This window comes from Kogia breviceps, chromosome 6 (assembly GCF_026419965.1).
Source record: "Kogia breviceps isolate mKogBre1 chromosome 6, mKogBre1 haplotype 1, whole genome shotgun sequence".
Lineage (NCBI taxonomy): Eukaryota > Metazoa > Chordata > Mammalia > Artiodactyla > Physeteridae > Kogia > Kogia breviceps.
In genome coordinates, this window is record NC_081315.1 from 130,325,485 (window position 1) to 130,351,415 (window position 25,931).

Consider the following 25,931-nt stretch of genomic DNA (forward strand, 5'->3'; position numbering starts at 1 on the left):
AAAGAGTAATTAGTAAATACCTGTATTACTAATTAGAGAGACCAGAGAAGAATGCATCACCTTTAGTAAAAAATACATTATAGTAGATGCAGGTGGTGCCCCACCTAGATGTTCTTTACTAGACAGTAACCACCCTGCCCAGATCTTATAATTACTGATTGCTAGTAGCTCACACAGATGCCCCCTGTCCTATTGTGGACACCTGATCTCAGCCAACAAAAGCCATCTTACCTGGAACGTTATAGTGGCTCCCAGGCAAAGCTAAGGAGGGGTCAGGCTGAAGCTAGACTCCAGCTGAGACCAAATCCATGCCCTGTCCCTCTACCCCTCATTCTCTTTCTCCTGAGAAGATCCCCTCAATAAATCACTTGCACAAGAATCCTGTTCAGGCTGTGCTTCTAGAGAACCAATCATAGGCATCACGTTTCTGCCTCCACACTGCTTCTCCCAATAATAGTGTAATTGGGAGTGTGCAATGCTTAAAATCTCCACAGTTTGTCCTTATTGTGCCCAGCCAGTGTCTTCTGAGCTTTTGCCTTTCTCCTCAATTGCATCCTTGTGAACCCTTTCCCACAGGAAATTGCCTGGATCCTTGTAGTCTCTTTATCACCCTGTCTTTGACTTGGTTTTTCCATTCTCTTTGGATTGGATTGGGAGGGACATCATCCTCATGGGTCTAGCAAGGAACTTCAGAGATAACTTCAAGCAGAAGAGTGTATATAGAAACTCAACCCACTTCAATGTTTTAACATCCTTAAAATTAGCACTTTTTTCTTTATGTCCAATAAAAAACTTGCCCTTCTTTAACTTCATACCCATTTTTTGGTTTTGGGTCTGGTCTTTTGTGGACATAAAGAATAACTCCTTATAAAGTATTATACTTCAGAAACAAAGACTACTCTCATAATCTAAAACAGTCAAAATTGACCCACTAGATCTGTGTCTAGGTCATCTTGCCCAAAGTCAGTTCTTTAAAAGCCACTTCACCAAACAGGCAATCCCCCAAATGACCAATGCACCAAAATACTTATATCTTTAACTATTTAGTTTTAAATAGATGGTTCTTGTTTGGTTTTCAGAACAGGCCCAGGGGCTAAAACAAATAGAATATTTCTTATGCCATTATAATGAGGCAAAATGCAAAACAGTCAAATAAAATTAAATGCTTAGAAGAAACAAGTAAATTCTGCAAGTTGATCATTCTAAGGATTGTATTTGGCTTCTGGGAAATTGTTGACTACTTGGCTTACATCTGTTAGATATCTAGGCTACATATACTTTTTTGTTTTCATTCCTCAATATTTTAGAACTGATTTCCATTCATTCATTTAAATGTCCTTAATGTTGAAAACATTGGGAGTTTATCCTCAAATAGGTTCAATTTCCTGTTATTCTTCCCACTTATTAATATACAAATCACTTCCATCTTAAATTGTAGTGTAACCTGTAAGTGGCTACTTGAGAAGTCCGAGTTAAAGATTTTGTTTTCACCTTTAGAATTTTTTTTTTTTTTTGAGTTGAGAATGGCACTCATCCACCGATGGTAGGAATAAATAATACTATCAATGGTCTTGAAAATAGTTAGGAAGCATGTATCAAAAGATTTTAAAAATGATCTTTCCCTTTGAAATATTAACCCAATTTCTAAAATAAATAATCGGATATGTTAGAAATACTCCTATGTCCTGTGCCTTTCCTTCCTGTGTATCTCATTTACTCCAAACTACTACCACACTCATCACATTTCTGACACCAGATGTGTGGAGGTTTTTCCCCACACCAAGCAATACTCTGACACAAGCTGCATGTCCTACAATTTATTGATAGCTCAATTCTAACCCTATCTACCTGGAGATAGTGTTAGATCCCACAGGTTAAGGGACCGGTCCCATAAGACTGCTGCCACCCTTCTTCAGATACTGATCACAAGTAGTAGGTTCCCAGAGTAACCACAACTTCTATTTACTTGACTACAAATCAGAGGTTCCCACAACCTCCTCTTCCTTTGGATTTAATTAATTTGCTAGAGCAGCTCACAGAACTCAGGGGAACACTTATATTTACCAGTTTATCAAAGGATTTGATAAAGGCTACAGAGGAAGAGTTACATAGGGCACATAGAGTGAGGTCTGGGAGGGTCCCAAAGACACAAGCTTCTGTCCTTGTGGAGGGTAAGACACCCTCCTGGTATGTAGATGTGTTCACCAGCCTGGCATCTCTTTAAACCCCATACTACTGGGATTTTTATGAAAGCTTTTATCACATAGGCACGATAAATTGTTAACCTCATTTTTAGCCCTTCTCCCTTCTCAAGAGAATTGGGGAGGGGAGAGGGCAAATCCCAAGCTTCTAATCATGGCTTGGTCTTTCTGGTCACCAGTCCCCATCCAGTAGCCCACCAGAAGTCACCTCATTAGAACAAAATACACTCCTATCACCCAGGAAGTTAAAGGCTTTCAGGAGCTCTGTGTCAGGAATCAGGGTCAAAGGCCAAATATTAGAAGTGCTGTTATCACCTGGGAAAACAGAGGGGTTTCAGGAGCACCGTGCCAGGAAACGGGGTCCGAGAACAATATAGATTTTCTTTTATCTCACATCAGACACGAGTACAAAATAAATTGCTGAGATATTAATTGCAACATTTTTAATGAAAATTTAAATGAAAAGGACAGAACTAGGACTAGTTTTGGAAATGGATGGACTCAGAATTCAAAATTGTTGTCAAGAATTCAACTTTTCAGGCTTCCATGGTGGTGCAGTGGTTAAGAATCCACCTGCCAATGCAGGGCACATGGGTTCGAGCCCTGGTCCGCAAGATCCCACATGCCGCAGAGCAACTAAGCCCATGCGCCACAACTACTGAGCCTGTGCTCTAGAACTCACGAGCCACAACTGCCGAAGCCTGTGTACATAGAGCCTGTGCTCTTCAACAAGAGAAGCCACCTCAATGAGAAGCTCACGCACCACAACAAAGAGTAGACCTCCGCTCACCACAACTAGAGAAAGCCCGCGTGCAGCAATGAAGACCCAACGCAGCCAAAAATAAGATAAATAAATAAATTTATTTTTTTAAAAAGAATTCAACCTTTCTTTGCCTCTTGATTCTGTTCTTCTTTATTTTTTATATGGTGGTCCCCAAGACAATATTTCTGTGTCTACCATTCATTGACTCAAAACGTTCCGATGTCCCCCCCTTGAACAATTTTGTGGCCAGGGAGCAAAGATCTCTTGATTAGTTTAAACCAATAGGCTCTACCTCTGGCCCTTAGAGTAGAAACAACCACCCAAATCATGATTTTAAAGTAAAGGAAATTTGATAGTTAAAGAAAATTTATCATAAGAAGGAAGAATGTTTTCTAGGTGACAGAAACTAAAGATACACCCTCAATGATAATCTGAAAATATGATAAATTACTATGTATATATTAAAAGTCATATTGTTAACAAATATTTTGTTATATGAGAAAATGCTTAAGGTGAAATGTCACAATCAGAAAGCAGGGGGAATAGCAAATGTGAACACCTGAGGCAGAATCAGTTTTGACTCATGAAGAATGAAGAGTTATATGAGCTCAAACATAATAAAGAAGGGGAAAAAAATCTTTATAAACAAGACTGGAGAAATAAGCAGAGTCCAGATCATGAAACATCTTGTAGACAATAGCACTGATTTTAGTCTTTTTCCCAAATTCAATGAAAGACATTGTAGGATTTTTAGCAAGTTGTTTGCATGACACAATAAATATTTTTAAAGAACAATGTGACCAGTGTGTAGAAAATGGATTAGAGAGGGGCAAGTGTAGAAGCAGGAACTAACAAGATTTTTCTGGGAAAATCGGCAGTCTTGTATTTGTTTGGTTCTGTATTTAATCCACATCCAATGATCTCACCACCCCTTTATTACCTACGTTCTCCCATTTTGCACTCCATCATTTACACACAATTCCAGGAGGGCAGAGACCATGTCTACCCATACTTTACACCTCTTTCTGGACCTAAGATATACTAGGCAATGCTTGCTTGTAAAATCTTTGTGTGTGTGAGCTTCAAGACAAAGTTCAAGATGGCAAAGACTTTATAATTCTTCTTTGTGTTTTATTAAAACACTGTATTTAAAATATTAAGTACATTTACATTTTTTCCTATTAGCAAATATTAAATAACAAAGTGATTCCATCTTACTTAACAGGGGGTCACTTTGGATCCTAAACTATTGATTGTGTAATTTTTGAGAAATTACTCGATTCAGAGTATATTTGTGAGAATACCATCATGAATAGTTTAAAAGTAATAGATTTCAAGTGAAAATTGACTTGAGTTACTGCATTATCCCTGATGTTTTTCTGTGATTCATGAAATTTTTACAGACAGATTCAATGTGTAAAGTCACCAAAAAGATAAATAAAAGTTTATTTTTTATTGGTTCTCATGATGTTTAGTTTGTTTTCCTGATATTTAAGCATATATGTACAGTTAATTTTGATTACTTCTATATACATTCAAATTTGAGAACAGAAAATATTGAATTTCTTCTAAGCAAAAGGCCTCAGCACTTAATATTTAGCAAATTCCTTTGTATTCAGTAGTAGATAGTAGTATTCCTATTTTAAAAACAAAAATGTAGAAGATGAGAAAATTTCTCAAGCTTGTCTAGTTAATTTGTGAATTTAACCTTGTTCTGTGCATATGTTGACAAATCATAATTTAAAACTCAGTGTTCTTGCTGTGGTTTTAGATATTTTCAGTGAGCATTAAGCATCTTTCATTGTCTAACACTGGTATTAGATGCTTCTCTTCCGAACTCTTACAGCATTTCATTCATACCTCTGTCACCATACTCATTTTACTGCATTTTAATAACCTTTTTACTCTCTGTCTCCCAACAAGAATATGAACTTGAAAGTAGGGATTGTTTCTTAGGCACATAGTAGATATGTAATAAATGTTTTAAAATAAATGATTATTTAAAATAATTTATTTTTTCATAGTAGCAGGTAGGAACAGCAAAGCCTTGTTAGTCATGGAAAATCTTCAGTGACCTAGAATAATATTATTTGCTAGTACTACTCCCTGGAAAGAAGGATTTGGAGTATATTAAAACACACACACACATGCAATAGATGGCATATGTATTTTTTTGAAACATGACCATTATGGTACTACTTTAACGAAGACTCCGTGGGGCTGATCTCAAGTACATGTTCTTGAAAAAAAAAAAAAGTGAGATTTGGGGGTTGAAGTGCATATACGCAAATTGGCATCATTTGTCTTTGGATAGAATTTCAGCCAAATGAGACTCAAGATTACATTGATATGGCCAAGTATCATTTAATGCCACTTGTGGGCATTACAAAACTTTCATGGAAAGTATAGTTCTCAGGTTTCTTATTTAATAACATGGGCAGTTGCCAGTGATGGGAAAATGCCAAGCCTATTTCAGTTTTGAGGTTAAAAAGTCTAATTTACTCAAAGTCAAATTTTATCATATCTCCTTAAAACAGTTGCTACTGAAGACTTACAGAAGTGTGTTACTTACACACACATTTATACTTGCAGAAATAATGCTAAAAATATTTCAACCTCAGTATTGTTTCGTTTATGCAATCAAATTTAGTTTAAATGGGTTTGGGTTCCTTAGCAAAAATATGATACGTAGACAAAGGAAAGGCGGATTCTCTAACGAGACCCTAGAAAACTCAGGTTTTGAGTTAAAAGACATAAAATTAATTTAAATCATTCAACAAATATTGCAAAGTACTTTAAGTTGACTACCTATAGAGTGTTGCTCTTCTAATTTAGTCAATGTGTGCCTTTTAAATACTCACCTGATACTTTGAGTACTCAACTAAAGAGATGTTAGTATCATAGAACTATGTTGTCACAATTTTTCACTTATATATGGGTGATTTCAATTGGATATGATTTTGATCTGTTGGAATAAAATTGAATAGATGGCTGTTTATATGGATGTAATATTTTTTTTTTTTTTTTTTTTTTTTTTTTTTTTTTTGTGGTATGCAGCCCTCACTGTTGTGGCCTCTCCCGTTGTGGAGCACAGGCTCCGGACGCTCAGGCTCAGCGGCCATGGCTCACGGGCCCAGCCGCTCCGCGGCATGTGGGATCCTCCCGGACCGGGGCACGAACCCGTGTCCCCTGCATCGACAGGCGGATTCTCAACCACTGCGCCACCAGGGAAGCCCGGATGTAATATTTTTTTCTCACAAAATAACAATCAATCACATTTATTCCTCAGACTGCTCCAAGCCAGGAAAAAAAAAAAAAAAAATCTCATTTGAAGGTTTCCCAGTAGCCTCTGAGGAAAGAATTTGGTGGAGTCAACCTCCATCTAACATTCAAATTACTTTATTATTTTCTATTTTTGCTTTATGTCTCCTTTCTTCTCCCTTTTCTTCTGGCTTTCAAAGGTCTTTTGATTGTTTGTTTTCTTTATTTACCTTTTCTTCTCCTCTATGTGTTACGATTTCTGGGGAATCCTGGATTAACGTATCTATAAAGTACTATGCACAGCATGGACTGACCAAAATCATAAAGTCATTCAATAGTCAAAGTCTATAGCTGGCATGCTTTGGTTTCCTCGATTTTAACACAAACTGTCAGTCCTGGGTGGGGCCCCATAATTCTCATGTTTTCTGTCTTTTGTCATTCCTGGGAGTTTCTCTTAACTAGTCCCTCTTAACAGGGCTTACAGACTAAATTTCAGAACAGACGTCCTCAGAGCTCACTGACAGGAGCAAAGCCTAGCTAGGAGAAAACTGAAGACAATGATGGTAATGGCACTGCTCTTTTTTCTCTTTCTTGTTTGCTAACTTCATGAAGCACACACACTCCCTTCATCCTCTGTGCAGAGCTGACTGCAAATTTTCTCTAGCCTCATCCAAAAATGGGCACTGGGTGTTTTGACTACATAACTTTATTTTTGTCAAATGAGGTCGCTTTGTCTGAAGCAAAAGGCTCCTGTTAGGACACATTTTCCACCCTGACTTGTTTAATAATGTGTTTCCCTTTCTTATTCCCAGCGCATACACACACACACACACACACACACACACACACACACACACACACACACACACACACACACACACACACACACACACACCCTTCCTCCTAATGTTTTCACTCTTAAGGCAACCTGCCACTACAAAGACTAGTAACCCATCCTCATTTGCTTGGTGGTTCATTCTGTCAGCTTCCATAGCATTAGCTACAATCCTATTTAACCGCTGTGGCTAGCATAATGATTGCATTTTAACTGTTGCCTTCTGGAGATGGAAATCTCAGTTTCTATTTTCAAGCCAAAATAAAGTTAATTTTTTTTAATTTAATGTATTGGAAGAAATAAAGTTCATCTGTATCTCTTTAAATCACATCATGTAGGTAGAATTCATATCAGCTATAAATTACTAACAGGCATAAAAACTAATAAGTATATTAAGTATTATTTTTAAAGTCTTCTAAAAAGTTAAGAAGGAGTAATATTACAAATGTGAGTAAAATTTCTGAGCTGCAAGATGGAAAAGGAACATCTCTAAGGTGCTTGCTGGAGCAGTAGACTCTTAATCAGCTTTTAAAATTAAATCTCTAACCTACTCAGAGTCTCAGTTTCCTAAACTGTGAAAGGAGGATAATAGTTCTGAAGCTTCAAAGAAATCATTTTTATCAAAGGCTCTGAGAAAACAAACATAAAAACTGTTGTTATTTAGCAAGTAAGTTTAAATGACCTAGCACACACAGAGTACAGTGCTAGCCTTACTAGCAAATAGAATAATAGAAATAGATCAAAGCCCTCCTCTATGCAGATATTGTACTCTCTCTAGTGGAAGAGTCAGTGTATGAAATTTCTCAAATACAACACAGGGTACACGATAGGAGGACCTCTAACAGAGGTGCCATAAGCTGCTATGGGAACCGAGGCTTGGAGAGAGAGAGTGATATTTCCTGGGCTTCTGGGAAGTTTCACACAGGAACTAATTTTCTATCTGAGCCTTAAAAGGGAAGGAGATATGGGGTGGGAAGTTTATTTACATAATGACAATTAAAGCCAGCATGCCAGTCATCTCAATATGATGAGAGCTCGCTGACTGGCTCCAGGCGGCCAACATTGCTGTCTTTATTATTTTCAGTATAGAGCTGAGACTGGCATAAGGGAAAGAGACTGAACTGAAAAAAAGTGTTCACTCATAGTAAATATACACATGGCATAGTTAAAGGATCAACCGGTTTTGACAGAGTTGGTAGAAACTAGGTTGCCAAATTTAAAAGAATATTCTTACAGAAATTATTTGCAATAGTAAGTGTCATGTCATTAAGTCATACAGTTATACAGTGGAATAATTAAATAAAAATGGTGAATAGGTGTATGTGTGTTTCTGTACTCATGTGTTTATAATGGATCTATTTCTAGTCCCTGCTCTGTGTCCATAGACATAACTTAGGCTACTATGTCCTAACAGCCAACTGAATAAATTTGCTTAAAATTGCTTTAATTACTTAAACTAATTTTCCAACTGCAGTATGTGTACAGTGATTTCCTTTTCTTTCATGCTGAACTTTTCCCCAAGCGGTTTGCTAAGAAGCAACCTTTTTTCCCGATTCTCAGAAAGTCCTGTGCTGGCTTATATATCTCTCCTAACAGTCCTTGAGTTCAGACAATTTGAATCCCACATGTGGAGGAAAAGTTTCTAAGTGAAACCTGATCTGACCCTAAACAAACCAAGCTGTACAGGCAAGGTCTTCAGAGGAAGAGGGGAGGGCAGAGCCCAGAAAATGGGGGCCAGGCTCTAGGATGCTGTTTCTCAGGGCAGCTGCCTATAGATCCCAGAATGTATATGTGTACACTTAGGTCAGTATATCCAATGTGTATCTCTGCATATGACATCAACAGGCCAAATCTGACACCGAAAAAGACTATCCTGAATCCATTGCCACTTTCACTTTGAGGGGAGAGGAAATGCTGCAATCTAAACGCACACCATTGTCCCAGCTGGGGTGGGAGTGCATATGGAGTAATAGCCAGGTGCACGCAAGCCTTTCTTCTTCCCTTAGTGATGTCGTTTAAATAATTTAAAATGTTCACATCTCAGTGTTCTTATATTATCATGGGAATGATATTTACACCAGTGTAATAGGGCTATTGTGAATACAAAATGTGTACAAAGCACTTAGCACAGTTCCTGGTACAATAAAAGTCAGCCAGCATTATAAAAATTAATTATTAAATATAAATATCATTTTAATGACAGTACATAAATGCAGTACCTAAATGTTGGAAAGATAGGACAAAAGATACAACTTTGGGGAAGTTATATGGTGAATGATACATGGGGGAGATACCCCTCATTCTGCTATTGAAGCGGAGAGTATGTATCAGTTATTTACCCAGAAGCAGATGTCTGTCATGCTCTAATTTTGTCTTCCTCATTACAAACATCATATAAAATTTTTTTTGCTGCTAATTAAATAAATAATTCTATTTGCAAAGGGTTTTTAAACTAAATTCTAGGGAAATAAGAGCATCCTTAGGCATGAGCTTTAGAGATGAAGCCACTAACTTTGACTTTGAGAAAATTACTGTCTTCCAATTTCTTTTTTTAAATTTTTATTTGATATTGGAGCATAGTTGATTTACAATGTTGTGTTAGTTTCAGGTGTACAGCAAAGTGATCTAGTTATACATGCACGTGAATCTATTTTTTAAAAATTCTTTTCCCATTTAGGTTATTATAGAATACTGAGCAGCGTTCTCTGTGCTATACAGTAGGTCCTTGTTGGTTATCTATTTTAAATGTAGCAGTGTGTACATGTCAATCCTAAACTACCAATCTATTCCTCCCCCACACTCTTCCCCTCTGGTAACCATAAGTTCGTTCTCTTAAGTCTGTGAGTCTGTTTCTGTTTTGTAAATAGGTTCACTTATATCATCTTGGAGGGGAGGGTGCATCACATGGCATGCGGGTCTTAGTTCCCCAACCAGGAATCAAACCTGCACCCCCTGCCGTGAAAGCATGGAATCCACTGGACTGCCAGGGAATTCCCTGTATCCTTTTTTTTTTTTTACATTCCAAATATAAACTATATCATATGATATTTGTCTGACTTACTTCACTTAGTATGATAATCTCCAGGTCCATACATGTTGCTGCAAATGGCATTATTTCATTCTTTTTAATGACTGAGTAATATTCTATTGTATATAAGTACCATATCTTCTTTATCTGTTTATTTGTTGGTGGACATTTAGGTTGCTTCCATGACCTGGCTATTGTAAACAGCACTGCAATGAACATTGGGGGGCATGTATCCTTTCAAACCATGTTTTTCTCTGGATATATGCCCAGGAGTGGGATTGCTGGGTCATATAGTAGCTCTATTTTTAGTTTCTTAAGGAACCTCCATACTGTTCTCCAAGGTACCAATTTACATTCCCACCAACAGTGCAGGAGGGTCCCCTTTTCTCCATACCCTGTCCAGCATTTATTGTTCATAGATTTTTTTGGTGATGGCCATTCTGACTGGTGTGAGGTGATAGCTCATTGTACATAGATACCTAACTAATTCTAATAACCAATAATAATTGCAATATTTCAACAATGTTTGTTATTGTTCTGGGTTAAAATTATATAATGTCTTCAAAAAGTTAAAACTTATTAAAGGCCTTAGACTTCCCAATGTATTTCCTCCAAAAAAAAAAATCTGCTCAGAATGAAAGTGTTAGTGCAATCATCATAATATCTGAGATTTTTGAAAATTAGGAGAGACTGTATGTTGAAAGTACATTAACCAGGTACATCTCACTCACTGTTGCTTAGCAGACATCTCAGGAGAAAAATAGTGGCAAAAGACCGGGCTGACTGAAACACTGAGAGAAATCATACACAGAGGAAGTGTTCTATTTCCTTTGTTCTTTATGCGTTCTATAAATATTTCATGTATTTATTAAAGCTGTGTTATTGCTGGAAGCCAGCCTTCTCCCTTGTTTAAATCTTCCCCCACCCTTGACGGGTAGAAATGTTTGAAATATAGGGAGTCTGCATTCCACATACATGTTTTCTTAATAGACAACACATGAAAATTAGAAAAATTTCTTAAAAGAAAGAGAAGGGGAAATATTTAGGATGATTAGAAAGAAAAGTCTCACAATACCCTGGAGGTGACCTTGGAGCAGTGACTTCTATCAGAATTCTATGAATTGAAAATACATGCAGTTCCAATAGAAATGAGAGTCAGCTTTTTCTTCTCATAGCTATGTTTGTCTTCCTTGGCCCATGTGGCAGGAAAGTCATGGTTTGAGGGGCTTCATTAGAAAGCTGCCTGCGGGTGGTTCATTACCAGTTGTATTTATTTCAGTGTTAAAAGGGCAGATTTCCTGTTTAAATTGTATTCATCTTTGAGGGTGAGGCACCACTGTTGGAAACATCAACAAAACCATTCCATTCACTAACATTTAAACCCAAAAGCTGGAATAATGCAAGGGATCAATAAATCAGAGATCAACATAGGGTTCTCTTCCTTTGGGGACCCTGATGATCCTGTTGTTTCAATCTTGTCTGGGCTGTGAAATGAACAGAAACAACTGGGAACATTCCATCTGGTCTTTGGCGAACATAGGCTTCAGCTTCGTTCACTCATGAACATCACTGCGGGACTATGTGCTATTCTATTTAATCTCAATGTAATACCACTTGTTTCCTAAAACAGAGCATTGATAAGTTGAAAAGCTGTGATTTGCTTCACATTGGGGGAAAAACAGTGCAGTACAAAAGCAGATACCAAAACCAATTCACACAAATTAAAAAGTGTCAAAAATCTATGACGAATTCCCTGCTGTGTTGTGTCTTCTGTAGAAAGTATCTATGCTACTTAATATGTGCCAGACAATGTGACAAGCACTGGACATACATTATCTCATTTTTCTTCAAACAATTTTATGAGCCTCAATTTTACTGAGAAGGAAACTGAGGCTTAGAGAGGTGGAGTTCCTGTCCAAGTTCCAGAGTTAATACACAGGAAAGTTGAATTCCAAGACTGTTGGATTCAGCACCTGAGCACTCAGTCACTACACAGCCTCTAATTAGAAGTTATGTGGCTCTACTTGTTTAAGAACAAGGCTAGTTTAACCCTTAATACCAAAGTTCTACTAAAGACATCTGTCCTCACTGAGAGACATCTATATCCTGGAATCGCAGAATCACAGAAGCTCAAAGGTATTTAATAGTAATGCTATCATATAAAGCCCAGTCTTCCAAACTGGGATACTTTTGCAAAGTGAAGAATGTGCTAATAATACTTCGCTGAGAAAACAGGTATAAACCAGGATTGATCATGTGAACTTGGAATGTCTGTGGATTCCACTTGTAGACAATCTTGACCAATCATCTTATGATTAATGAATTTTCTAGCATTATACTAATATTAAGAACTACAATATAATGCTTGCTGCTAAGACCCAGATTTGTTTATATACATTGTCTCCATCATCTGCGCCAATTCTTCAGGTAGAGATTATTACCTCCATTTTACCGTTGAGAGAACAGGGATCAGAGCAGACAGATGAGTTGCAAAAGGCATTTAATTGTTAACAGGCAAAACTGAGATTAAATACCAGGTTTTGAACGTTACCCCTTACTGCTTTTCTTTTGTTTTCTCTTGTTTCCTATACCCCTAGGAAAATTTTAGTCATGTAAAATTCATTCCTTCTCAAGGTGGGGGGGGACTTTGGTAGATATAATCCATTTAAAACATTGTATCAAAACAGCTGAATAAGCAAATGCGATGATCTTCCTACCCACTTCAAATTCTTAGAAATGACAATTTAGTTTTTTAAAAGGAATAGATCAGTATTATCACTGGCAGACTACAAATAGTGCCACCAGCAGACTAAACGTTTTGGGAAATTTTGTAAAACATGGAGTAAATGATATCAGATTGTCAAAAGACCCACAGCTCAAACCATTTGGGGGAAAGGGCCGCTGCAGAGGCGGGAGTGAATCTAGGGCACAACATGCTCAGAGACAAAGGATGCAGAGCAGAGGGTTCCTTTTGGCAATTGTTAGGAGGAGTCATTGGGGATCTGATTCAGAAAAGTTAATAGGCTGGCACCTATGTGTTTGCTGATTAATAGGCCATGGAGGTTCCCTTCCAAGTTAAAGTGGAGAGGATGTGGCCACCTGGGAGGAAGGACAGTGCAGGACTGATATGCAGTCGGTACAGACCAGGTAGACCAGTTGTTTAAATATTGTAGGATTTCTCTTCCAGTTATTTAATCGATGGTGCTCTCAGCCCCCTAAATACCTCCACTGCCCCAGCCTCCCAAGCATTTCTTCCAGGACCCATAGGTCCCCTCATGATTCAGCACCCCAGGGGTAAGTCTGGCACTACCAGGGGCTGTAAGACCCCAGTCTGGTGCTCTGGTCAATGTCCATTCTGACTGCTCGTTACCTGTGGCATGTAAGGGAGAGTAGATAGTAATCGACTTCTCAGATGTGTGATTTCTCCTTTCTCAGTACCTATCCCTTTATGGCTGTAAGTGGCTATATGACTTGCTTTGCACCAGTAAAGTGTGTAAGGAAATGATATGTATCACTCCAGGATGGAAACATTTAGAAATTGTACTCTTCACCTTCCATCATGAACCCTGAAGCTTCATGTAGAAATGTTAGCTCACAACCTGATGGAAACCCTGTCAGCCTGGGTGCTCAAGGGACTGTGATAATTATTTGTCATTTGATGTCATTGAGATCTAGGGAATGACTATTTAAACACCAGAACAAAGCCTGATTTAAATCTACTAGCAGTTAAATAATTTGTAGCATCCAATACAAAGGGGGTTGCTACTCACCCAGAAGCCAAGGTCAGTGACATCAGCAGCCTACTATGCTTTTCCACTGAAATAACCCTTAGAAGTTGCATCCACCAATGATCAGGAGTTCTCTAGTATAAAGATAGCCAGTGAATAAACAGCAACAAAAAGAGATGAAAAATATAAGGAAAGCTTAATAGACTGTGAGGATAGATTTGAAAATTCCAACATCCACTTGAGAGACATCCAGAAGGGTTGAACAAAGGATATGAAGCAAAAGAAATAATTCTCAAGGCTCAGATAAGTTCTAAGTCTTTGATTTAAAATGACCCTCTAAGAGCTACATAATATAAATAAACAAAGACAAACTCACTTTCACATTCTTAAGGAATTACAAAAAATTGATAAAGAGAAAATTCTATATGCTGCTGAGGAGCCTGAAAAAAACTACAGGCTCACCAAACAAGAATAAGCTGTTGTTTCTGTTGTTTTATTGGAAGCTCTGAAATCTAAAAGACAATGGTTTCAAATTTTTGGTGAAAAATTTTGATCCTAGAAGTCTATCCCTAATGGTGGTTGCTATAGATCCACTGAATTCAGCAGAAATATAAATCCAGCGACTTGAATAAAGGTTCATAGTAATGTAACAGCTTCTCAATACCATTAATATCCCAAGCTCATTCTGTCTAAAGACCACTATCCTTTGGATGTGATTTTTCACCATCATAGGCATCTTACAGTCATAAGATGGCTAATCATTCTTGTTTCACATCTGCATCCCAGGAAAGAAGAGCAAAGTAACAAAGGGAAAAAAGCTTATCCTACACTGGAAACTATTCAATGTGGTGCCTACATTGAAAAGGAAACTTTCCTAGACATGCCCAGAAGACTTTTACCTACAACTCTGTGGCAAGATCTGTGTTACCAGCCACACTTTGTTTCAGAAAAGGCTGGAAGTTAGGCTCTTTTAAGAAGACACATTCTACATTAACACAGTTGGGGTTACAATAGTAAGGAGAAATGAGAGAGTGGACATTGGGTAGGAAATTAGCAGGGTCTGCTTGTGATTTTCCTTAGCATGAGTTCTGATCTTCCTCTCCTTCAGGGCACACGCTATCAACAAATGTTGGAATGATGACCTGCACATTTGGAAATAAAGTTACATGACAGTCTCACAAAATACATAAAAATAATTCCTTTTGAATCATGGAACAAAACAAAGTTAGGAAAGTATTATAATTTTACTAAAAAAACCCCAAGACTCAGAGTGCTTACGTAAAAGGATTAACACTCTTAACACTGACAAATATAAAACTTCTCTACAACCAAAGAAAGCAGAAAAAAATGTAACTTGGTATGTTGAAGAAGGGTTCTCACATTTTTTTTCATGTACCTGTTGCTGTTTGAGTATTTTAGTAAAGAGGATATATTCTTGTATTCTTTGTGTAATTATTTTAAATACGAAACAACAAACACACAAGCATTTTATTTTACTAGGAATGAACCAACATATTTTTCCACCATCTCGTCTATTTTAGTTATACAGTCTAACACTGGGTCAAAACAAATCTAATGTATTTTGTAAATGGATGGCCATCCTTCAGATATTAGATGAATACAGTTATAATGTCATTCGGAGTTTCCGCTTGTCCAAACCAGATATTCTTAATCTCTTCAGTCATGGCTAATGTGGATGGTATTGAATTGCTTTACTCTCCCCTGAATGTAGCAGCTCTACCTCTTGAACCACAGAGGTCCAAACTCACACGTCAAGTGTGGTTTTTTTCAGGGGCAGAATAAATCAGGAGTATCCCTCCTCTAATTACAGGTATAATGTTTCCACTAATGAAGGCTAATCATGCCTTTACTTTGTAAAGCAACTCAGTCGTGCAGTTAGTACATGTAAAGTTTACTGGTTTTTGCCTTAAAGTTCATTTTCTTGGTACTACTAATTAGCTGTACCTTTTCCATGTATTTTTCTTTATGGAGAGAGTATGCTTTTCTGTCTTTCCTCAGCTACTCTATGAAGATTCACTGCTGCCTCTTATATACTTTTGAAGAAGCCTGAAGGCCAAGTTTCTTATAATTAGGATTGAGCTGGCCGTACCCTCCAGAGACTGTGCTTTGATGTTTTGACTGTTTCTTTGAAGTCCATATTTGCATCTGGGTCAGTTCTGATGTCTCCATGGTTATCAAGGTAAGTTCTAGACCCCTGACTTTTGTCCCTTGCTTCATGTTATTGTGTGGCCAATCTGCATTGCATCCAAAACAGGCTATGATTTACATATTATGTACTTGTGTAATTGGACTTTTTGCGTATAAATACCGGACCTTTTATTTATCCCTGTTTAATTTCAATTTTTGCACGTACAATAGGTAGCGCTTCTTATTCTTTATAATTCCCGGCATTGTATCAGGCCTGTTCTTGATAAGAATTGTCAATGTAAGTACATCCAAGTTACTGGTATAAACACTGAGCAGAGGCAAGGCCAAGGACAGAACCCAAGAGCACACCCAGCAAAAGCTTTCTCCAGGGAGAGATGTGTCATTTCAAGCACTTACGTTTACTTATATTCTTATAAGTATAGGTGTATATTGGATTTACATTTTTGTGCTTCTTTTTCCTGTTATAGGAGAACAACTCATAAAGCTTAACTTCTGGATTATATTCTGATTTATATCAATCCCAAGATACTAATGTGTGTTAGGTTTTATTAGGCAAGATGTTTTGGTAGAGTATACAGCTCCAAATTGAATAGTAACTTCAAGACCTCAGTTTACCTATTTTATGATAATATTCTGCTTCTTTAAACTCTAAACTATTGGTTAAAAGATGGATATAAATTTTCAATGGAATTTTCCCAATTGTTTGAAAAAAATCTGATTGGAACTTTGCACTTACCTGAATCAGAGAAATTCTGTCAACTGGTAAAAAATAGCATATTAATTTTCTTTTTTTTTTTAACTAACCAGTTATTTTAACATTGCATAGATATAGCTAGATTTACTTTATATATTCACTTGGAATGCTTAATATGATTAATTGGTTACATGCTTTATTTTGTTTAATCCCCACAAAAACTTACAATGAAACAAATAACTCAATGAGGTAAAGTAATTTATATAAAGTTGTACAACTTGTGATGGAAAAACTAAGGGTCAGTTTGAGGTGGGTGACATGAGAACAGTCACAATTATTCGCTAAACCATTGGCTCTTTATATACATTGTTTCTATTAAGCTTTAGAACAGTTAGAGTGGAATTTTGATATTGGTTTTGCTTTTCCAACATTTAAGAGACTTACTCTGTTGGAAGAGTTCCTCACTCTCTGAGTCTTGCTGGGAACAAGACAGCAATTCTTGGTCTGGAGGAGCTTAACAAGCCAGAAGCTCTCTTTCTAGCTTTCCCTACAGCCTCCCGTCCAACTTCCCTACTCGCATCCAACCTCACCAGTGTCCGACTTAGGATGAGGAGCCTGGTCCCTCTTTCCCTGGGATGGTAGCAGTTAACAGTAGCCACTGATGAAGTCGATGGGGCAGAGGTGGAAGTTGTACGGAAGTTACGGTGGTGTAAATTTACAAGCTTAGAATTGAGTTTGGTGGCAGCAGCAATGATATCCTCATCACCATGGTTTTGAACATTGCTTCTGGCTGCTTCACCTTGAGTCTGATGTACCAGCACCCCTCACATTTCTGTGAGTTACCCAATATTATAAGACTCAGTTTAGAGTATTCATTAAGAGCATAGGTCCAGATCTGCTACTTCCTCGCTGTGTGTGGCCTTGGTTTAAGTAACTTAATTCCTGTGTGCTTCGATTTACTCCTCTGTGACAAGAAATAATAAGAATGTGGGGATTCAATGAGTGTGGTACTTTGAAGACTCTGTGGCAGGTAGAAGGCACTCCATAATTGCCCACTATATTACTAGACTAATTTTCTCATTAATCAGGCAAAGTCTGGGCTTCCCTGGTAGCGCAGTGGATGAGAGTCCGCCTGCCGATGCAGGGGACGCGGGTTCGTGCCCCGATCTGGGAAGATCCCACATGCCGCAGAGCGGCTGGGCCCGTGAGCCATGGCCGCTGCGCCTGCGCGTCTGGAGCCTGTGCTCCGCAACGGGAGAGGCCACAGCAGTAAAAGGCCGGCGTAACGCAAAATAAATAAATAAATAAAAATCAGGCAAAGTCTGTTTCTTTCACTAAGAACTATGACTGATAATTATTAATATTTGTGGTTTTGATGAGGATACAGGCTCAGAAGAGTTACTTAAGGTTATAAATTTGTAAAAAAAAATGGATGCAAGAATTTTAGAATAAAATTTAGCTCTATCTGAACTCAAAACTTAGTTCAGTTCTTTGCATTTTCCTACTTAATAGAGAATGGCTTAAAATAGCCTTATACCAAACAAGTAGAAATATCCTCATTCAAATGCAGTTGACTGGGAAAGAGAAGAGTTTGACTAGAAAATTTCTCTTTCTCTATCATAATTACATATAGGAGACCTTCTACCAGAATGAAATTCCAATTCTCAATTAAACCACAAGAAAAATGTGTCTGTGTATATGATATAGCATGAACTCAATAACTTAATAATTCTGTTTATTAAAACTGTCTTGAAGTTAATCCTAGTATAGATATCTAGTGCCCTGGAAGCAGACAAGATTACCAAAACAGAACGAGTGTAGTTTTTCTATAGCAACTTTTTTTCCCCCTTCCATCTCATTTTCTTGGCTTCAGAATTCAGTAAGCTGCAAATCTCCACTTTCTTTCTGATACTAAATGTAGCAAGGTTAGCAGAAGCTCTTGATATAAGGGCTTATCTTTCTTCTTTACACTCACCAGGCAGAATTTCATCTCTCTCTCGGTGTGGCAGCAAAATAAAAATGTGTCTTCCAATCAAAACAGTCAGGCATTTCTCTTTTGAGCTAATCTTCTTTTGCTATAGTAGAAAACTCTTTGTACCTCATCAAGGAAATCATCAGAAAAAGGGCAATCATTTTCAACCTGATATTTTCCTTTGTACAAATCTAGCCTCAAAGGAATGCATTTATCTTTTTAAAATGCTGCTATAATTTATTTCATGTCTCCACAGCTAAATGTGATGATTTGATGGGAAACCCAGGAAATAGCTTTTGATAGTACACATTATAATTGCATCACTTACATGTATGCAGAGCTAATCATCAAGCATCAAATACCAAATTTTTTTAAAAATTATTTCTTTTAGAAATTGGGATATGGTTCTATTATTTTCTTATTCTATGTTCATGTTTCAATTTTAACAGAATACCAAAATATAGCATTTCCATTTCTATCTAATTGTGTGTAACTTTGAATATGTTTAAATGGGTATGCATATTATTATTTGCAATTTCTCCATGTCATGTGGTATTATTTTTCATGTATTCTTATAATCACCAGTAAGGCATACATTTGATAACCAAAAGCTGATAAATCCTCAACTTATTAAACCAAACCAATATAAATTATTTAAAATATTAATTTTCATAAAGCAACTGTGAAACACAATTGTGCATTATTTGATAACATAGTATTCCTGGAATAGAATCTGTTGTCTCTTCTATGACCTTGAAGAATAACTTTGTTGTTTGCCGTGGGTTTAAAAATATATAAAGTGCTTTTACATTGATTTTCTCATTTAATTCTAAAAAATGTATGAGCTGTATACAGAGGGTTTTATTGTTACATTATCAAGTTGAGAAGCTTCTGAGATGAGAGGGTAAGTTGTATTGCACAACAGGAGGGGGCGGGTGGACCACGGGGGCGGAAGGAGACGGCAATAACTGCTCCGACTTGAATCCATTATTCTGAAGTGCGGATCCAGTGTCTTTCCTGTTACAGCCATTCCTCTCATTCTCTCGCTGAGTTCGTGTTTAAGAGTTTGAAAGCGAAATGAGTTGATGTATCTCAGGAACCTTGCTCTGGCTGCTTGCCTTGCAGCAGAACGCGCAGTGCTAAGTCTCAAGCCCCACTGGAGACAAACCCCTGTCCCCGGACCCCTAGAGCCGAAAGTAAGGGTGTGTGTGTCTGTGCGTGTGTTTTCTCCCAGCTTCTCTTGTTGGGCCTGAGAGGATGGGGTGCAAGGCACAGTGGGAGCACCAAGTACCTGTCCGGTGTCTGGCTGTTAAATGATGTCTGGTTGTTAAATGAGTAAGTGATACCTGGACAGGCTTGGGATCTCATGGAAAGAACACTTGACTGAGATTCAAAATGTTTGCCGGAGGCTCCAGGAATCCTCCCGAGCTCTGTTACGATGGAATTCTTTCTCTCTGAGTGGAAGTTTGCTCATACATGAATGAGGCTTGACGGAGACATTTAAATATATTATAAATGTTATGATGTTTGTGATGGTTGTATATCAGTTAGGGAGTGCTAGTCAGGGTCTCATTTTACCCTAGAGGTGAGCAGTCTTTTGCCCTTCATTTATCAGGTAGTTTTGTTTGTTTATTTTACATAATGTCCTTCCCCCCTCGCCTCAGCAGTGTGGAGATTACTTTGATGATCATTGTTTCTGTGTTTGTGGAGCGCCGGGAAAAGTAAAAGCTTCCCATCTGTTAGATCCACTCTTATTACTTTTATAAAATGAACACTGCAGGCTAATTTATAAGGCTGGGATTACCTGGCTCAGTGAATAATTTCTGCACCAGAAAACTGATACTTTGTTAAAAGGTGGTATTTTAAAAATGGACTTACTGATCTTGGCACTGCTTTTGTGTTAAAACACACACACACACACACACACACACACACACACAACAAAACAACTCTTTCCTTCAATTTAATTTTTGGATGAGTGATACAATTTTTGCCATAGTTTAAGAAAAGTTCACACTAATGTCTGTAACATAAAAATGTAAGACAGGATTAGGCTTTTGAGGTATGAAGTTGCTTCTGTGTTTCGAATGGCTGAAATAAATAGATTGAGCACAGTAGTACAGGAGTTGAACAGGATTTCAAGTTTATAACGTATTTGATGCTGTGTTGTATAGCAGATAAAAGTAGAGATAATAGGGACAGATTTCTTATTCCTGAGAAGAATGGTTTTCTTTACATGTCTCTTTATCCCTATCAATCAGTCAGGATTATATATCCTCAAGCTATTTTCCCTTCTGGTTCAAAAGTGAATCTTCATGTGACAACATAAAATTCCCCATCTTAAGTTATAATTGCACTACCTTCCCACAGAATCTTCAGAAACAAAACATATACACCTTTTTCAGAAAGAAAACATGGAATCAGAAATCATTTTCCTCCTTGAGAAAGAAAATAGCTCATAGTCAACAAATTGCCTCAATAGGTAGATTTATGACAACCAAGGATGAAAAGAGAAGGAACTTCTAAAGACATACAACTCATATGTATCTATTATGAAGTACACATTATAATCATTTATACTTATTTGAAAATTTGTTTTAAGTGATTACATGGTCATAAAGTGATAGCTAGTTGTTTAATAGGAAAATTAGTGATTTATATATTGATTCTAGTTGATACATAAAACCTTCCTAGGCTCCAGTTTTCTTATCTATAACATAAAACCTTAAACTAGATGATTTGTTTATACCTTTACAATTCCAAACTACAGTGATTAATCTGTCTTTCAGAAGAGCAAGTTAATTTTATGTTATTTTCTTGTATTGTTTCTTAAATACTTCCAAGAGAGTGTATCATGTATTCTTGGAAACCTCATGAAGCTTGTCATTCACATAAAAATCAACAAATATTAATAGTACATTAATTATGTATAAAACATTGTAAGCTATAAAAGACCCAAAGAAAAATAAGAAATCATTAATAACCCCAAGGAGCATACAATCTAATTTTAGAGATGCAAATACAGGAAAACTCAAATAATACCATACAATCATTAGATAACTCATGTCACAAGGGAATTAACGAGTATTGTCTGATTTAATTGTATGTGTAGCAGGAGCTGAGTTCACTCACTGGGGCTGAATGGAACTAGGGATTCTTATGAAAAAGTAATTTGATCTCTGTCTTGAAGGATGGGGAGAACTTGAATAGGTAAAGGGAAGAGCCATGGCCATCACAGCTATATTACTCTTAGATCTTTTACAGTATGATAGGTGCTTTCACACAGTAACTGGACAAGATATTATGACAAGTATTCTTATACCTATTTTAAATGAAGAAAACAGGAACTAAAAGAAATGAAACTCATATTCTGGTCTTTTGATTTCCAGTCTTCTGTTCTTACCTCTACTTTTACTGTAATCTTGAATATGTATTATTTAATTCTACTATTATTTTGTTTTGTTTTAGTTTTGTTTAGGAAGGGATTAGAGAATTAGCGTTTGAGTCGTCAACACTTAATCTGCATTATCTTTTTAATATAGGTGAATGTAGTCAACACTTAATCTGCATTATCTTTTTAATATAGGTGAATGTAGTATTGTTACTCTCCCCCCGCCCCGCCCCGCCCCGCCCCGCCCCGCCCCGCCCCGCCCCGTACGCGGGCCTCTCACTCCTGTGGCCTCTCCCGTTGCGGAGCACAGGCTCCAGACGCGCAGGCTCAGCGGCCATGGCTCACGGGCCCAGCTGCTCCGCGGCATGTGGGATCCTCCCGCACCGGGGCACGAACCCGTGTCCCCTGCATCCGCAGGCGGACTCTCAAGCACTGTGCCACCAGGGAAGCCCTGTTATTCTTATTTAACAGAAGAGGAAGCTGAAACTAAAGAAATTAGGCATCAAAATAAGAAATGTGGAAAACTGCAAGGGATTAGACTGTGAATTTTGTCTTAAACAATTTATAGAAGGAAAAACTTCCAGAAAAGTTGATTGTAAGCTTCTCTTTCACAAATGGCTAATTGTTATCCTTTTGACCTCAAAGAGTTCATGAACCTTTATAAATCCTTAACATACATGCAAGAGCTAATGTAACTAACTAGGAACTCTAATTGCTATTATTACTTAGAAATCAATAAGTAGTTTTTAAGTGCTAGCCTTGTGCCAGATGTCAAGCTCATTGCCCTCCCATCATCAAGAAAAAATCAAGAGTTGAATGATTTTTAAAATTATTTATCCATATGTTCTATAATTACTTGGAAATTTTAGTTTCTAAGTAATTAGCTATGTAGTGGGAGAAAAAATATTGAAATAACAAACGAATCTCTTACATTATCTAGGAGTTCTAAAGGTCAGATTGCTAGTTGAGTGTCTGCCTTTCCCCGGGAAAACAAAGTGGGTCCTAGAGGAGGATGTGTTAGCAGCTATTGTATACATTTACAGAAAAATACAGGAAAGGCATTTTATGAAATCAATAGCTGAACTCCTTGAAAACCCTAATGAGGGACTAATGAAATTTCCAGGCCTCTCCTCAATCAAAAGAAACAAGGGAAGTGTTACTCTGACATCAAAAACTAGCTTCAACATCCTTTAAGTAGTTTTCTTAAAAAAGAAAACAAAGCAGGAAATGGAGGAGAAGCTGGGGAAATGGATAACAAAATTTCTGCAGAATGAGGTGATCAATTTTAACCCTTCCAGGTCTTTGTGATACCAAAATTTCATAACCTTGTATTTCCCTGATGCTAAAAATTCCATAATGTACTTTTATAATTTCACCTTGAAGAATTCGTTCAGACTATAAATTTTCTTTTTCAAACCAACAAGTTCTTTCTTTCTGTAATAGAAAACACATTTTCTTCCATCTGTGCTCAGGTCTACAATCAATGAAAGCTTTCTTCATATGTTTAATCAAACAATAAAGAAAGACCCAGCACAAAGAGGACAAGCCAATGAGAACAGCTCTTGTAACCAAGGATCATTTTAATCCTCCACTTTTTTTTAGCAGCACAGAATTTGGTACACAGAACCTCAGCTGTAATACTTTACACTTAACAAGCAAAAATAAGAATAGTGTCCCCTTTTGTGCAGTGGTATCACAATTATGGGGCAGTATTTATGCACTCATGCTAGCTTGGAAAGAGAACTTTTCACTAAAGAACCTTTTACAGTAGGTGTTTCACCTCCCTTTGCAGAACATATTTGGGTGTGAATAGGAACTTTCAAACAGTCTAAATAGATTTCTCCATCTGTATACTTCAGCAGTGCTGCCTGAACTATTTGTCTATGGCAGCAATTCTCAAACATACTGGGCTCTGGACCCTTTTGATAATACTCTTAAAAATTATAGAGGATCCCCAAAGAACTTTTGTGTGTGTAGATTTTATCTGTCAATATTTAGCATATTATAAATTAAAAGATAAATTTTAATTAAAAATAACAATAATGAACCCTCTGTGGGTGAATATAAATAACATAGTTTTTGTGGAAAATATCTACAATTTTCAAAACAAAAAAGAATATTTGGCAAGAATAGTGACTTTTTTACACTCTTATATGCTTTTATATGTTTACAAATTTTTTTAAACGCCTGTATTTATGGAGGACAGCTGGTTTCTTATATCTGCTTCTGCATTCCATCTATTGAAATATAGTTTTGGTTGAAGTATATGAAGAAAATATGACTTCATCCAGATTTTAAGTTGGCAAAATAAAGTATATTTTAACAGCCTTTTAAGACAATTGCATATATTCTTCTTTGCTAATTAACCAATAATTGACAGGTGGTAGTTTCTCAAAGGTTAGTTGCACTATGGAGTCTGTTCTCATATCAATCAACTTTTTGAACTCTGTTACATTAAAACCCATTAGTTTAACTTGTACCTTGAATATTTTACCACATGATTTTGTAAAATTATACATTGATGGTACAGAAAATTTACTGAGTTATACAGATCTTCCTGATGTTGACACATCTCATTATATAATATAAAAAGTTATTAATATTATCACCAACCTTATTTAAAACATCTAGGTATTGGAAGCTGTGGAACCATGGTGAGAATACAAGTTTTCCAAAATTCTAATTTTTACTTGAGAGCTTGAATTTATTCACCTGCCACAAATGCTGTCAGTGTTTTCTTTGAAGGTACAGGCTCACTTTATTCATTTTTGAGAAAATATCTGCCAGATACAGATATATATATCTGAATAATCATAGTTTGTCTGCCTGCTATTTATTCAAGAAAAAATGGTGTTTCATGAAAAAAAATAGCTAGTGCAACTCAAGCAGTTACACTAGTGCTTTTGCTTGTCCAACTGTTTCTTTGTGTGTCCAACAGAAGTGTGCTCTATGCATACTCTATTTTATCACACAAATATTAAAAATCACATGTTCTCATGGATGAAGATTTAATAAAGATCAGTCCTAGTTACTCTTTCATCAAGGACATCCTCAACTGGAACCAGCATTTTTAAAAACTGTGATTGTGTAGTGATGAAGAATACAATGACTATAGTACAGATAGATGCCATTGCCTGCATTCATTGTAAGGGACTGCATTTCACTCATCCTTGCTTTTGCATCATCAGTGGAAATGTCACCACAATAAAATAGGAAAATAATGTCATCATATTATTATGAAAATAGTTTGAACTCACTCTTTTTTCTTTTTTTAGAAATTTTAAAGCTCTTTATTTTTTTACTTTATTTTTTTGATTTATAAATTTCTTTAAAAAAATTTTTTATTGGAGTATAGTTGCTTTACAATATTGTTAGTTTATACTGTACAGCAAAGTGTATCAGCTATACGTATACATATATCCACTCTTTTTGGATTTCCTTCTCATAAGGTCACCACAGAGCACTGAGTAGAGGTTCCTGTGCTATACAGTTTGTTCTCATTAGTTATCTATTTTATTATAGTATCAGTAGTGTATGTATATCAATCCCAATTTCCCAATTCATCCCACACCTCTTGGTATCCATACATTTGTCCTCTACATCCGTGTCTCTATTTCTGTATGAATTCTCTCTTGAAAGTGTCTCAAGAGCCTCTAGATTTATAATGTGAAAAGATTATAACCTCAGATCTATGTTCACTCAAGGAAGGGAATGAATTATACATGAGTAAATAGTTTTCTATTTATACCTACAAATAGATATATAATACCCACATTAATAATAGCTCACAAATTTGCATAGGGATTGAAAATTTTATGAGCCTAAATGCAGCTAGACTTATTTAAGTTTGAATATATCTGTTTATTATTTTATTAGAATAATGTTAATC